Raw genomic sequence first — 13,825 nt, 5'->3', positions numbered from 1 at the left:
CAGGTTTGACTATGAATGTTTTCCATTTCGTCCTTTTTTGTAAAGTAAACTCTTGTCTGCATCACATTCCACTTCCCCTTGAACACAGATGTCAGTAGTCAGATGACATTGCTTACCTACTCATGCCAAATATATCTGGGTAATATAGTGCTAGTCCATTCAGAGTTAAAAAAACAACTACCTAACCTGGATCCCAAAAATGCTATTTACCCATTGCACCAGTTAACTGGGGAATGATACAGGACTCCTTAAAACATATCTCTACCATATGAGGTTAAAAATCCTGGTCCTGCATCTATTTTGTTAAATGGTTCAAATTAAAGTAGGAAGACCCCAGCTATCAGAAGGCAGAAATAGCTCAGTTGGGAGAGCGTTAGAGTGAAGATCTAAAGGTCCCTGGTTCAATCCCGGGTTTCGGCACAGTTGAGAGGTTCCTTGCTTCTAACAAAATAGGTCTTGGAATCAGCTGTAGTACTTTTTTCTATTAACATTTTTATCAACTTATCTACAAAATGATTAATTCAACATAGACTTTGCTTTCTGTCCTCCTTTTAAACTTTCTTCCACCTATCTTGCCTTCAGGTTTGACTATGAATGTTTTCCATTTCGTCCTTTTTTGTAAAGTAAACTCTTGTCTGCATCACATTCCACTTCCCCTTGAACACAGATGTCAGTAGTCAGATGACATTGCTTACCTACTCATGCCAAATATATCTGGGTAATATAGTGCTAGTCCATTCAGAGTTAAAAAAACAACTACCTAACCTGGATCCCAAAAATGCTATTTACCCATTGCACCAGTTAACTGGGGAATGATACAGGACTCCTTAAAACATATCTCTACCATATGAGGTTAAAAATCCAGGTCCTGCATCTATTTTGTTAAATGGTTCAAATTAAAGTATGAAGACCCCAGCTATAAGAAGGCCCAAATAGCTCAGTTGGGAGAGCGTTAGACTGAAGATCTAAAGGTCCCTGGTTCAATCCCGGCTTTCGGCACAGTTGAGACGTTCCTTGCTTCTAACAAAATAGGTCTTGGAATCAGCTGTAGTACTTTTTCTCTATTCATCAAATTTTTTCCAACTGATCTACAACACAATCAATTTAACATAGACTTTGCTTTATGTCCTCCTTCTAAACTTGCTTCCACCTCTCTTACCTTCAGGTTTGACAATGAATATTTCCCATTTCATGCTTTTTTGTAAAGTAAACTCTTGTCTGCATTACCTTCCACTTCCCCTTGAACACAGATGTCAGTAGTCAGATGACATTGCTTACCTACTCATGCCAAATATATCTGGGTAATATAGTGCTAGTCCATTCAGAGTTAAAAAAACAACTACCTAACCTGGATCCAAAAAATGCTATTTACCCATTGTACCAGTTAATTGCGGAATGATACAGGACTCCTTAAAACATATCTCTACCATATGAGGTTAAAAATCCAGGTCCTGCATCTATTTTGTTAAATGGTTTAAATTAAAGTATGAAGACCACAGCTATAAGCAGGCTGAAATAGCTCAGTTGGGAGAGCGTTAGACTAAAGGTACCTGGTTCAATCCCGGGTTTCGGCACAGTTGAGAGGTTCCTTGCTTCTAACAAAATAGGTCTTGGAATCAGCTGTAGTACTTTTTCTCTATTCATCAAATTTTTTCCAACTGATCTACAACACAATCAATTTAACATAGACTTTGCTTTATGTCCTCCTTCTAAACATGCTTCCACCTCTCTTACCTTCAGGTTTGACAATGAATATTTCCCATTTCATGCTTTTTTGTAAAGTAAACTCTTGTCTGCATTACCTTCCACCTCCCCTTGAAAACAGATGTCAGTAGTCAGATGACATTGCTTACCTACTCATGCCAAATATATCTGGGTAATATAGTGCTAGTCCATTCAGAGTTAAAAAAACAACTACCTAACCTAGATCCCAAAACTGCTATTTGCCCATGGCACCAGTTAATTGCGGAATGATACAGGACTCCTTAAAACATATCTCTACCATATGAGGTTAAAAATTCAGGTCCTGCATCTATTTTGTTAAATGGTTTAAATTAAAGTATGAAGACCACATCTATAAGCAGGCCGCAATAGCTCAGTTGGGAGAGCGTTAGACTGAAAATCTAAAGGTCCCTGGTTCCATCCCGGGTTTCGGCACAGTTGAGAGGTTCCTTGCTTCTAACAAAATAGGTCTTGGAATCAGCTGTAGTACTTTTTTCTCTATCAACATTTTTATCATCTGATCTACAAAATGATCAATTCAACATAGACTTTGCTTTCTGTCCTCCTTTTAAACTTTCTTCCACCTATCTTGCCTTCAGGTTTGACAATGAATGTTTCCCACTTCGTCCTTTTTTGTAAAGTAAACTCTTGTCTGCATCACATTCCACTTCCCCTTGAACACAGATGTCAGTAGTCAGATGACATTGCTTACCTACTCATGCCAAATATATCTAGGTAATATAGTGCTAGTCCATTCAGAGTTAAAAAAACAACTACCTAACCTGGATCCCAAAAATGCTATTTACCCATTGCACCAGTTAACTGAGGAATGATACAGGACTCCTTAAAACATATCTCTACCATATGAGGTTAAAAATCCAGGTCCTGCATCTATTTTGTTAAATGGTTCAAATTAAAGTATGAAGACCCCAGCTATCAGAAGGCCGAAATAGCTCAGTTGGGAGAGCGTTAGAGTGAAGATCTAAAGGTCCCTGGTTCAATCCTGGGTTTCGGCACAGTTGAGAGGTTCCTTGCTTCTAACAAAATAGGTCTTGGAATCAGCTGTAGTACTTTTTTCTCTATTAACATTTTTATCAACTGATCTACAAAATGATCAATTCAACATAGACTTTGCTTTATGTCCTCCTTCTAAACTTGCTTCAACCTCTCTTACCTTCAGGTTTGACAATGAATATTTCCCATTTCATGCTTTTTTGTAAAGTAAACTCTTGTCTGCATTACCTTCCACCTCCCCTTGAATACAGATGTCAGTAGTCAGATGACATTGCTTACCTACTCATGCCAAATATATCTGGGTAATATAGTGCTAGTCCATTCAGAGTTAAAAAAACAACTACCTAACCTGGATCCCAAAACTGCTATTTGCCCATTGCACCAGTTAATTGCGGAATGATACAGGACTCCTTAAAACATATCTCTACCATATGAGGTTAAAAATCCAGGTCCTGCATCTATTTTGTTAAATGGTTTAAATTAAAGTATGAAGACCACATCTATAAGCAGGCCGCAATAGCTCAGTTGGGAGAGTATTAGACTGAAGATCTAAAGGTCCCTGGTTCCATCCTGGGTTTTGGCACAGTTGAGAGGTTCCTTGCTTCTAACAAAATAGGTCTTGGAATCAGCTGTAGTACTTTTTTCTCTATCAACATTTTTATCAACTGATCTATAAAATGATCAATTCAACATAGACTTTGCTTTCTGTCCTCCTTTTAAACTTTCTTCCACCTATCTTGCCTTCAGGTTTGACAATGAATGTTTCCCACTTCGTCCTTTTTTGTAAAGTAAACTCTTGTCTGCATCACATTCCACTTCCCCTTGAACACAGATGTCAGTAGTCAGATGACATTGCTTACCTACTCATGCCAAATATATCTAGGTAATATAGTGCTAGTCCATTCAGAGTTAAAAAAACAACTACCTAACCTGGATCCCAAAAATGCTATTTACCCATTGCACCAGTTAACTGGGGAATGATACAGGACTCCTTAAAACATATCTCTACCATATGAGGTTAAAAATCCAGGTCCTGCATCTATTTTGTTAAATGGTTCAAATTAAAGTATGAAGACCCCAGCTATCAGAATGCTGAAATAGCTCAGTTGGGAGAGCGTTAGACTAAAGATCTAAAGGTCCCTGGTTCAATCCCGGGTTTCGGCACAGTTGAGAGGTTCCTTGCTTCTAACAAAGTAGGTCTTGGAATCAGCTGTAGTACTTTTTCTCTATTCATCAAATTTTTTCCAACTGATCTACAACACAATCAATTTAACATAGACTTTGCTTTATGTCCTCCTTCTAAACTTGCTTCCACCTCTCTTAACTTCAGGTTTGACAATGAATATTTCCCATTTCATGCTTTTTTGTAAAGTAAACTCTTGTCTGCATTACCTACCACTTCCCCTTGAACACAGATGTCAGTAGTCAGATGACATTGCTTGCCTACTCATGCCAAATATATCTGGGTAATATAGTGCTAGTCCATTCAGAGTTAAAAAAACAACTACCTAACCTGGATCCCAAAAATGCTATTTACCCATTGCACCAGTTAATTGCGGAATGATACAGGACTCCTTAAAACATATCTCACCATATGAGGTTAAAAATCCAGGTCCTGCATCTATTTTGTTAAATGGTTTAAATTAAAGTATGAAGACCACAGCTATAAGCAGGCTGAAATAGCTAAGTTGGGAGAGCGTTAGACTGAAGATCTAAAGGTCCCTGGTTCAATCCTGGGTTTCGGCACAGTTGAGAGGTTCCTTGCTTCTAACAAAATAGGTCTTGGAATCTGCTGTAGTACTTTTTTCTCTATCAACATTTTTATCAACTGATCTACAAAATGATCAATTCAACATAGACTTTGCTTTCTGTCCTCCTTTTAAACTTTCTTCCACCTATCTTGCCTTCAGGTTTGACTATGAATGTTTTCCATTTCGTCCTTTTTTGTAAAGTAAACTCTTGTCTGCATCACATTCCACTTCCCCTTGAACACAGATGTCAGTAGTCAGATGACATTGCTTACCTACTCATGCCAAATATATCTGGGTAATATAGTGCTAGTCCATTCAGAGTTAAAAAAACAACTACCTAACCTGGATCCCAAAAATGCTATTTACCCATTGCACCAGTTAACTTGGGAATGATACAGGACTCCTTAAAACATATCTCTACCATATGAGGTTAAAAATCCAGGTCCTGCATCTATTTTGTTAAATGGTTCAAATTAAAGTATGAAGACCCCAGCTATCAGAAGGCCGAAATAGCTCAGTTGGGAGAGCGTTAGAGTGAAGATCTAAAGGTCCCTGGTTCAATCCCGGGTTTCGGCACAGTTGAGAAGTTCCTTGCTTCTAACAAAATAGGTCTTGGAATCAGCTGTAGTACTTTTTTCTCTAATAACATTTTTATCAACTGATCTACAAAATGATCAATTCAACATAGACTTTGCTTTCTGTCCTCCTTTTAAACTTTCTTCCACCTATCTTGCCTTCAGGTTTGACTATGAATGTTTTCCATTTCGTCCTTTTTTGTAAAGTAAACTCTTGTCTGCATCACATTCCACTTCCCCTTGAACACAGATGTCAGTAGTCAGATGACATTGCTTACCTACTCATGCCAAATATATCTGGGTAATATAGTGCTAGTCCATTCAGAGTTAAAAAACAACTACCTAACCTGGATCCCAAAAATGCTATTTACCCATTGCACCAGTTAACTGGGGAATGATACAGGACTCCTTAAAACATATCTCTACCATATGAGGTTAAAAATCCAGGTCCTGCATCTATTTTGTTAAATGGTTCAAATTAAAGTATGAAGACCCCAGCTATAAGAAGGCCCAAATAGCTCAGTTGGGAGAGCGTTAGACTGAAGATCTAAAGGTCCCTGGTTCAATCCCGGCTTTCGGCACAGTTGAGACGTTCCTTGCTTCTAACAAAATAGGTCTTGGAATCAGCTGTAGTACTTTTTCTCTATTCATCAAATTTTTTCCAACTGATCTACAACACAATCAATTTAACATAGACTTTGCTTTATGTCCTCCTTCTAAACTTGCTTCCACCTCTCTTACCTTCAGGTTTGACAATGAATATTTCCCATTTCATGCTTTTTTGTAAAGTAAACTCTTGTCTGCATTACCTTCCACTTCCCCTTGAACACAGATGTCAGTAGTCAGATGACATTGCTTACCTACTCATGCCAAATATATCTGGGTAATATAGTGCTAGTCCATTCAGAGTTAAAAAAACAACTACCTAACCTGGATCCAAAAAATGCTATTTACCCATTGTACCAGTTAATTGCGGAATGATACAGGACTCCTTAAAACATATCTCTACCATATGAGGTTAAAAATCCAGGTCCTGCATCTATTTTGTTAAATGGTTTAAATTAAAGTATGAAGACCACAGCTATAAGCAGGCTGAAATAGCTCAGTTGGGAGAGCGTTAGACTAAAGGTACCTGGTTCAATCCCGGGTTTCGGCACAGTTGAGAGGTTCCTTGCTTCTAACAAAATAGGTCTTGGAATCAGCTGTAGTACTTTTTCTCTATTCATCAAATTTTTTCCAACTGATCTACAACACAATCAATTTAACATAGACTTTGCTTTATGTCCTCCTTCTAAACATGCTTCCACCTCTCTTACCTTCAGGTTTGACAATGAATATTTCCCATTTCATGCTTTTTTGTAAAGTAAACTCTTGTCTGCATTACCTTCCACCTCCCCTTGAAAACAGATGTCAGTAGTCAGATGACATTGCTTACCTACTCATGCCAAATATATCTGGGTAATATAGTGCTAGTCCATTCAGAGTTAAAAAAACAACTACCTAACCTAGATCCCAAAACTGCTATTTGCCCATTGCACCAGATAATTGCGGAATGATACAGGACTCCTTAAAACATATCTCTACCATATGAGGTTAAAAATCCAGGTCCTGCATCTATTTTGTTAAATGGTTTAAATAAAGTATGAAGACCACATCTATAAGCAGGCCGCAATAGCTCAGTTGGGAGAGCGTTAGACTGAAAATCTAAAGGTCCCTGGTTCCATCCCGGGTTTCGGCACAGTTGAGAGGTTCCTTGCTTCTAACAAAATAGGTCTTGGAATCAGCTGTAGTACTTTTTTCTCTATCAACATTTTTATCACCTGATCTACAAAATGATCAATTCAACATAGACTTTGCTTTCTGTCCTCCTTTTAAACTTTCTTCCACCTATCTTGCCTTCAGGTTTGACAATGAATGTTTCCCACTTCGTCCTTTTTTGTAAAGTAAACTCTTGTCTGCATCACATTCCACTTCCCCTTGAACACAGATGTCAGTAGTCAGATGACATTGCTTACCTACTCATGCCAAATATATCTAGGTAATATAGTGCTAGTCCATTCAGAGTTAAAAAAAACAACTACCTAACCTGGATCCCAAAAATGCTATTTACCCATTGCACCAGTTAACTGGGGAATGATACAGGACTCCTTAAAACATATCTCTACCATATGAGGTTAAAAATCCAGGTCCTGCATCTATTTTGTTAAATGGTTCAAATTAAAGTATGAAGACCCCAGCTATCCGAATGCTGAAATAGCTCAGTTGGGAGAGCGTTAGACTGAAGATCTAAAGGTCCCTGGTTCAATCCCGGATTTCGGCACAGTTGAGAGGCTCCTTGCTTCTAACAAAATAGGTCTTGGAATCAGCTGTAGTACTTTTTCTCTATTCATCAAATTTTTCCAACTGATCTACAACACAATCAATTTAACATAGACTTTGCTTTATGTCCTCCTTCTAAACTTGCTTCCACCTCTCTTAACTTCAGGTTTGACAATGAATATTTCCCATTTCATGCTTTTTTGTAAAGTAAACTCTTGTCTGCATTACCTTCCACTTCCCCTTGAACACAGTTGTCAGTAGTCAGATGACATTGCTTGCCTACTCATGCCAAATATATCTGGGTAATATAGTGCTAGTCCATTCAGAGTTAAAAAAACAACTACCTAACCTGGATCCCAAAAATGCTATTTGCCCATTGCACCAGTTAATTGCGGAATGATACAGGACTCCTTAAAACATATCTCTACCATATGAGGTTAAAAATCCAGGTCCTGCATCTATTTTGTTAAATGATTTAAATTAAAGTATGAAGACCACAGCTATAAGCAGGCCGCAATAGCTCAGTTGGGAGAGCGTTAGACTGAAGATCTAAAGGTCCCTGGTTCAATCCTGGGTTTTGGCACAGTTGAGAGGTTCCTTGCTTCTAACAAAATAGGTCTTGGAATAAGCTGTAGTACTTTTTTCTTTATCAACATTTTTATCAACTGATCTACAAAATGATCAATTCAACATAGACTTTGCTTTCTGTCCTCCTTTTAAACTTTCTTCCACCTATCTTGCCTTCAGGTTTCACAATGAATGTTTCCCATTTCGTCCTTTTTTGTAAAGTAAACTCTTGTCTGCATCACATTCCACTTCCCCTTGAACACAGATGTCAGTAGTCAGTTGACATTGCTTAACTACTCATGCCAAATATATCTAGGTAATATAGTGCTAGTCCATTCAGAGTTAAAAAAACAACTACCTAACCTGGATCCCAAAAATGCTATTTACCCATGGCACCAGTTAACTGGGGAATGATACAGGACTCCTTAAAACATATCTCTACCATATGAGGTTAAAAATCCAGGTCCTGCATCTATTTTGTTAAATGGTTCAAATTAAAGTATGAAGACCCCAGCTATCAGAAGGCCGAAATAGCTCAGTTGGGAGAGCGTTAGACTGAAGATCTAAAGGTCCCTGGTTCAATCCCGGGTTTCGGCACAGTTGAGATGTTCCTTGCTTCTAACAAAATAGGTCTTGGAATCAGCTGTAGTACTTTTTCTCTATTCATCAAATTTTTTCCAACTGATCTACAACACAATCAATTTAACATAGACTTTGCTTTATGTCCTCCTTCTAAACTTGCTTCCACCTCTCTTACCTTCAGGTTTGACAATGAATATTTCCCATTTCATGCTTTTTTGTAAAGTAAACTCTTGTCTGCATTACCTTCCACCTCCCCTTGAACACAGATGTCAGTAGTCAGATGACATTGCTTACCTACTCATGCCAAATATATCTGGGTAATATAGTGCTAGTCCATTCAGAGTTAAAAAAACAACTACCTAACCTGGATCCCAAAACTGCTATTTGCCCATTGCACCAGTTAATTGCGGAATGATACAGGACTCCTTAAAACATATCTCTACCATATGAGGTTAAAAATCCAGGTCCTGCATCTATTTTGTTAAATGGTTTAAATTAAAGTATGAAGACCACAGCTATAAGCAGGAAGAAATAGCTCAGTTGGAAGAGCGTTAGACTGAAGATCCAAAGGTCCTTGGTTCCATCCCGGGTTTCGGCACAGTTGAGAGGTTCCTTGCTTCTAACAAAATAGGTCTTGGAATAAGCTGTAGTACTTTTTTCTCTATCAACATTTTTATCAACTGATCTACAAAATGATCAATTCAACATAGACTTTGCTTTCTGTCCTCCTTTTAAACTTTCTTCCACCTATCTTGCCTTCAGGTTTGACAATGAATGTTTCCCACTTCGTCCTTTTTTGTAAAGTAAACTCTTGTCTGCATCACATTCCACTTCCCCTTGAACACAGATGTCAGTAGTCAGATGACATTGCTTACCTACTCATGCCAAATATATCTAGGTAATATAGTGCTAGTCCATTCAGAGTTAAAAAAACAACTTCCTAACCTGGATCCCAAAAATGCTATTTACCCATTGCACCAGTTAATTGGGAATGATACAGGACTCCTTAAAACATATCTCTACCATATGAGGTTAAAAATCCAGGTCCTGCATCTATTTTGTTAAATGGTTCAAATTAAAGTATGAAGACCCCAGCTATCAGAAGGCCGAAATAGCTCAGTTGGGAGAGCGTTAGACTGAAGATCTAAAGGTCCCTGGTTCAATCCCGGGTTTCGGCACAGTTGAGAGGTTCCTTGCTTCTAACAAAATAGGTCTTGGAATCAGCTGTAGTACTTTTTTCTCTATCAACATTTTTATCAACTGATCTACAAAATGATCAATTCAACATAGACTTTGCTTTCTGTCCTCCTTTTAAACTTTCTTCCACCTATCTTGCCTTCAGGTTTGACTATGAATGTTTTCCATTTCGTCCTTTTTTGTAAAGTAAACTCTTGTCTGCATCACATTCCACTTCCCCTTGAACACAGATGTCAGTAGTCAGATGACATTGCTTACCTACTCATGCCAAATATATCTGGGTAATATAGTGCTAGTCCATTCAGAGTTAAAAAAACAACTACCTAACCTGGATCCCAAAAATGCTATTTACCCATTGCACCAGTTAACTGGGGAATGATACAGGACTCCGTAAAACATATCTCTACCATATGAGGTTAAAAATCCAGGTCCTGCATCTATTTTGTTAAATGATTTAAATTAAAGTATGAAGACCACAGCTATAAGCAGGCCGCAATAGCTCAGTTGGGAGAGCGTTAGACTGAAGATCTAAAGGTCCCTGGTTCAATCCTGGGTTTCGGCACAGTTGAGAGGTTCCTTGCTTCTAACAAAATAGGTCTTGGAATAAGCTGTAGTACTTTTTTCTTTATCAACATTTTTATCAACTGATCTACAAAATGATCAATTCAACATAGACTTTGCTTTCTGTCCTCCTTTTAAACTTTCTTCCACCTATCTTGCCTTCAGGTTTCACAATGAATGTTTCCCATTTCGTCCTTTTTTGTAAAGTAAACTCTTGTCTGCATCACATTCCACTTCCCCTTGAACACAGATGTCAGTAGTCAGTTGACATTGCTTAACTACTCATGCCAAATATATCTAGGTAATATAGTGCTAGTCCATTCAGAGTTAAAAAAACAACTACCTAACCTGGATCCCAAAAATGCTATTTACCCATGGCACCAGTTAACTGGGGAATGATACAGGACTCCTTAAAACATATCTCTACCATATGAGGTTAAAAATCCAGGTCCTGCATCTATTTTGTTAAATGGTTCAAATTAAAGTATGAAGACCCCAGCTATCAGAAGGCCGAAATAGCTCAGTTGGGAGAGCGTTAGACTGAAGATCTAAAGGTCCCTGGTTCAATCCTGGGTTTCGGCACAGTTGAGATGTTCCTTGCTTCTAACAAAATAGGTCTTGGAATCAGCTGTAGTACTTTTTCTCTATTCATCAAATTTTTTCCAACTGATCTACAACACAATCAATTTAACATAGACTTTGCTTTATGTCCTCCTTCTAAACTTGCTTCCACCTCTCTTACCTTCAGGTTTGACAATGAATATTTCCCATTTCATGCTTTTTTGTAAAGTAAACTCTTGTCTGCATTACCTTCCACCTCCCCTTGAACACAGATGTCAGTAGTCAGATGACATTGCTTACCTACTCATGCCAAATATATCTGGCTAATATAGTGCTAGTCCATTCAGAGTTAAAAAAACAACTACCTAACCTGGATCCCAAAACTGCTATTTGCCCATTGCACCAGTTAATTGCGGAATGATACAGGACTCCTTAAAACATATCTCTACCATATGAGGTTAAAAATCCAGGTCCTGCATCTATTTTGTTAAATGGTTTAAATTAAAGTATGAAGACCACAGCTATAAGCAGGAAGAAATAGCTCAGTTGGGAGAGCGTTAGACTGAAGATCTGAAGGTCCCTGGTTCCATCCCGGGTTTCGGCACAGTTGAGAGGTTCCTTGCTTCTAACAAAATAGGTCTTGGAATAAGCTGTAGTACTTTTTTCTCTATCAACATTTTTATCAACTGATCTACAAAATGATCAATTCAACATAGACTTTGCTTTCTGTCCTCCTTTTAAACTTTCTTCCACCTATCTTGCCTTCAGGTTTGACAATGAATGTTTCCCATTTCGTCCTTTTTTGTAAAGTAAACTCTTGTCTGCATCACATTCCACTTCCCCTTGAACACAGATGTCAGTAGTCAGATGACATTGCTTACCTACTCACGCCAAATATATCTAGGTAATACAGTGCTAGTCCATTCAGAGTTAAAAAAACAACTACCTAACCTGGATCCCAAAAATGCTATTTTCCCATTGCACCAGTACCTGGGGAATGATACAGGACTCCTTAAAACATATCTCTACCATATGAGGTTAAAAATCCAGGTCCTGCATCTATTTTGTTAAATGGTTTAAATTAAAGTATGAAGACCATAGCTATAAGCAGGCCGAAATAGCTCAGTTGGGAGAGCGTTAGACTGAAGATCTAAAGGTCCCTGGTTCAATCCCGGGTTTCGGCACAGTTGAGAGGTTCCTTGCTTCTAACAAAATAGGTCTTGGAATCAGCTGTAGTACTTTTTCTCTACTCATCAAATTTTTTCCAACTGATCTACAACACAATCAATTTAACATAGACTTTGCTTTATGTCCTCCTTCTAAACTTGCTTCCACCTCTCTTACCTTCAGGTTTGACAATGAATATTTCCCATTTCATGCTTTTTTGTAAAGTAAACTCTTGTCTGCATTACCTTCCACCTCCCCTTGAATACAGATGTCAGTAGTCAGATGACATTGCTTACCTACTCATGCCAAATATATCTGGGTAATATAGTGCTAGTCCATTCAGAGTTAAAAAAACAACTACCTAACCTGGATCCAAAAAATGCTATTTACACATTGTACCAGTTAATTGCGGAATGATACAGGACTCCTTAAAACATATCCCTACCATATGAGGTTAAAAATCCAGGTCCTGCATCTATTTTGTTAAATGGTTTAAATTAAAGTATGAAGACCATAGCTATAAGCAGGCTGCAATAGCTCAGTTGGGAGAGCGTTAGACTGAAGATCTAATGGTCCCTGGTTCAATCCCGGGTTTCGGCACAGTTGAGAGGTTCCTTGCTTCTAACAAAATAGGTCTTGGAATAAGCTGTAGTACTTTTTTCTCTATCAACATTTTTATCAACTGATCTACAAAATGATCAATTCAACATAGACTTTGCTTTCTGTCCTCTTTTTAAACTTTCTTCCACCTATCTTGCCTTCAGGTTTGACAATGAATGTTTCCCATTTCGTCCTTTTTTGTAAAGTAAACTCTTGTCTGCATCACATTCCACTTCCCCTTGAACACAGATGTCAGTAGTCAGATGACATTGCTTACCTACTCATGCCAAATATATCTAGGTAATATAGTGCTAGTCCATTCAGAGTTAAAAAACAACTACCTAACCTGGATCCCAAAAATGCTATTTACCCATTGCACCAGTTAACTGGGGAATGATACAGGACTCCTTAAAACATATCTCTACCATATGAGGTTAAAAATCCAGGTCCTGCATCTATTTTGTTAAATGGTTCAAATTAAAGTATGAAGACCACAGCTATCAGATGGCCGAAATAGCTCAGTTGGGAGAGCGTTAGACTGAAGATCTAAAGGTCCCTGGTTCAATCCCGGGTTTCGGCACAGTTGAGAGGTTCCTTGCTTCTTACAAAATAGGTCTTGGAATCAGCTGTAGTACTTTTTCTCTATTAACATTTTTGTCAACTGATCTACAAAATGATCAATTCAACATAGACTTTGCTTTCTGTCCTCCTTTTAAACTTTCTTCCACCTATCTTGCCTTCCGGTTTGACTATGAATGTTTTCCATTTCGTCCTTTTTTGTAAAGTAAACTCTTGTCTGCATCACATTCCACTTCCCCTTGAACACAGATGTCAGTAGTCAGATGACATTGCTTACCTACTCATGCCAAATATATCTGGGTAATATAGTGCTAGTCCATTCAGAGTTAAAAAAACAACTACCTAACCTGGATCCCAAAAATGCTATTTACCCATTGCACCAGTTAACTGGGGAATGATACAGGACTCCTTAAAACATATCTCTACCATATGAGGTTAAAAATCCAGGTCCTGCATCTATTTTGTTAAATGGTTCAAATTAAAGTATGAAGACCCCAGCTATCAGAAGGCTGAAATAGCTCAGTTGGGAGAGCGTTAGACTGAAGATCTAAAGGTCCCTGTTTCAATCCCGGGTTTCGGCACAGTTGAGACGTTCCTTGCTTCTAACAAAATAGGTCTTGGAATCAGCTG

The 13,825-nt window shown here is 38.2% G+C and overlaps 5 non-coding genes across 5 annotated transcripts; all 5 read left to right on the top strand.

The window, feature by feature from the left end:
- Positions 1 to 3,827: 3,827 nt before the first annotated feature.
- Positions 3,828 to 3,900, top strand: TRNAF-AAA (transfer RNA phenylalanine (anticodon AAA)). Its single transcript has one exon. It is a non-coding gene; the product is annotated as a tRNA-Phe (tRNA).
- Positions 3,901 to 8,472: 4,572 nt separating this feature from the next.
- On the top strand, positions 8,473 to 8,545 carry TRNAF-GAA (transfer RNA phenylalanine (anticodon GAA)). Its single transcript has one exon. It is a non-coding gene; the product is annotated as a tRNA-Phe (tRNA).
- A 1,090-nt stretch (positions 8,546 to 9,635) lies between these two features.
- On the top strand, positions 9,636 to 9,708 carry TRNAF-GAA (transfer RNA phenylalanine (anticodon GAA)). Its single transcript has one exon. It is a non-coding gene; the product is annotated as a tRNA-Phe (tRNA).
- Positions 9,709 to 11,960: 2,252 nt separating this feature from the next.
- Positions 11,961 to 12,033, top strand: TRNAF-GAA (transfer RNA phenylalanine (anticodon GAA)). The gene has a single exon. It is a non-coding gene; the product is annotated as a tRNA-Phe (tRNA).
- A 1,090-nt stretch (positions 12,034 to 13,123) lies between these two features.
- Positions 13,124 to 13,196, top strand: TRNAF-GAA (transfer RNA phenylalanine (anticodon GAA)). Its single transcript has one exon. It is a non-coding gene; the product is annotated as a tRNA-Phe (tRNA).
- Positions 13,197 to 13,825: the final 629 nt, after the last annotated feature.

This window comes from Lissotriton vulgaris, chromosome 8 (assembly GCF_964263255.1).
Source record: "Lissotriton vulgaris chromosome 8, aLisVul1.2, whole genome shotgun sequence".
Lineage (NCBI taxonomy): Eukaryota > Metazoa > Chordata > Amphibia > Caudata > Salamandridae > Lissotriton > Lissotriton vulgaris.
This window is presented reverse-complemented; position numbering and strand designations above follow the sequence as displayed.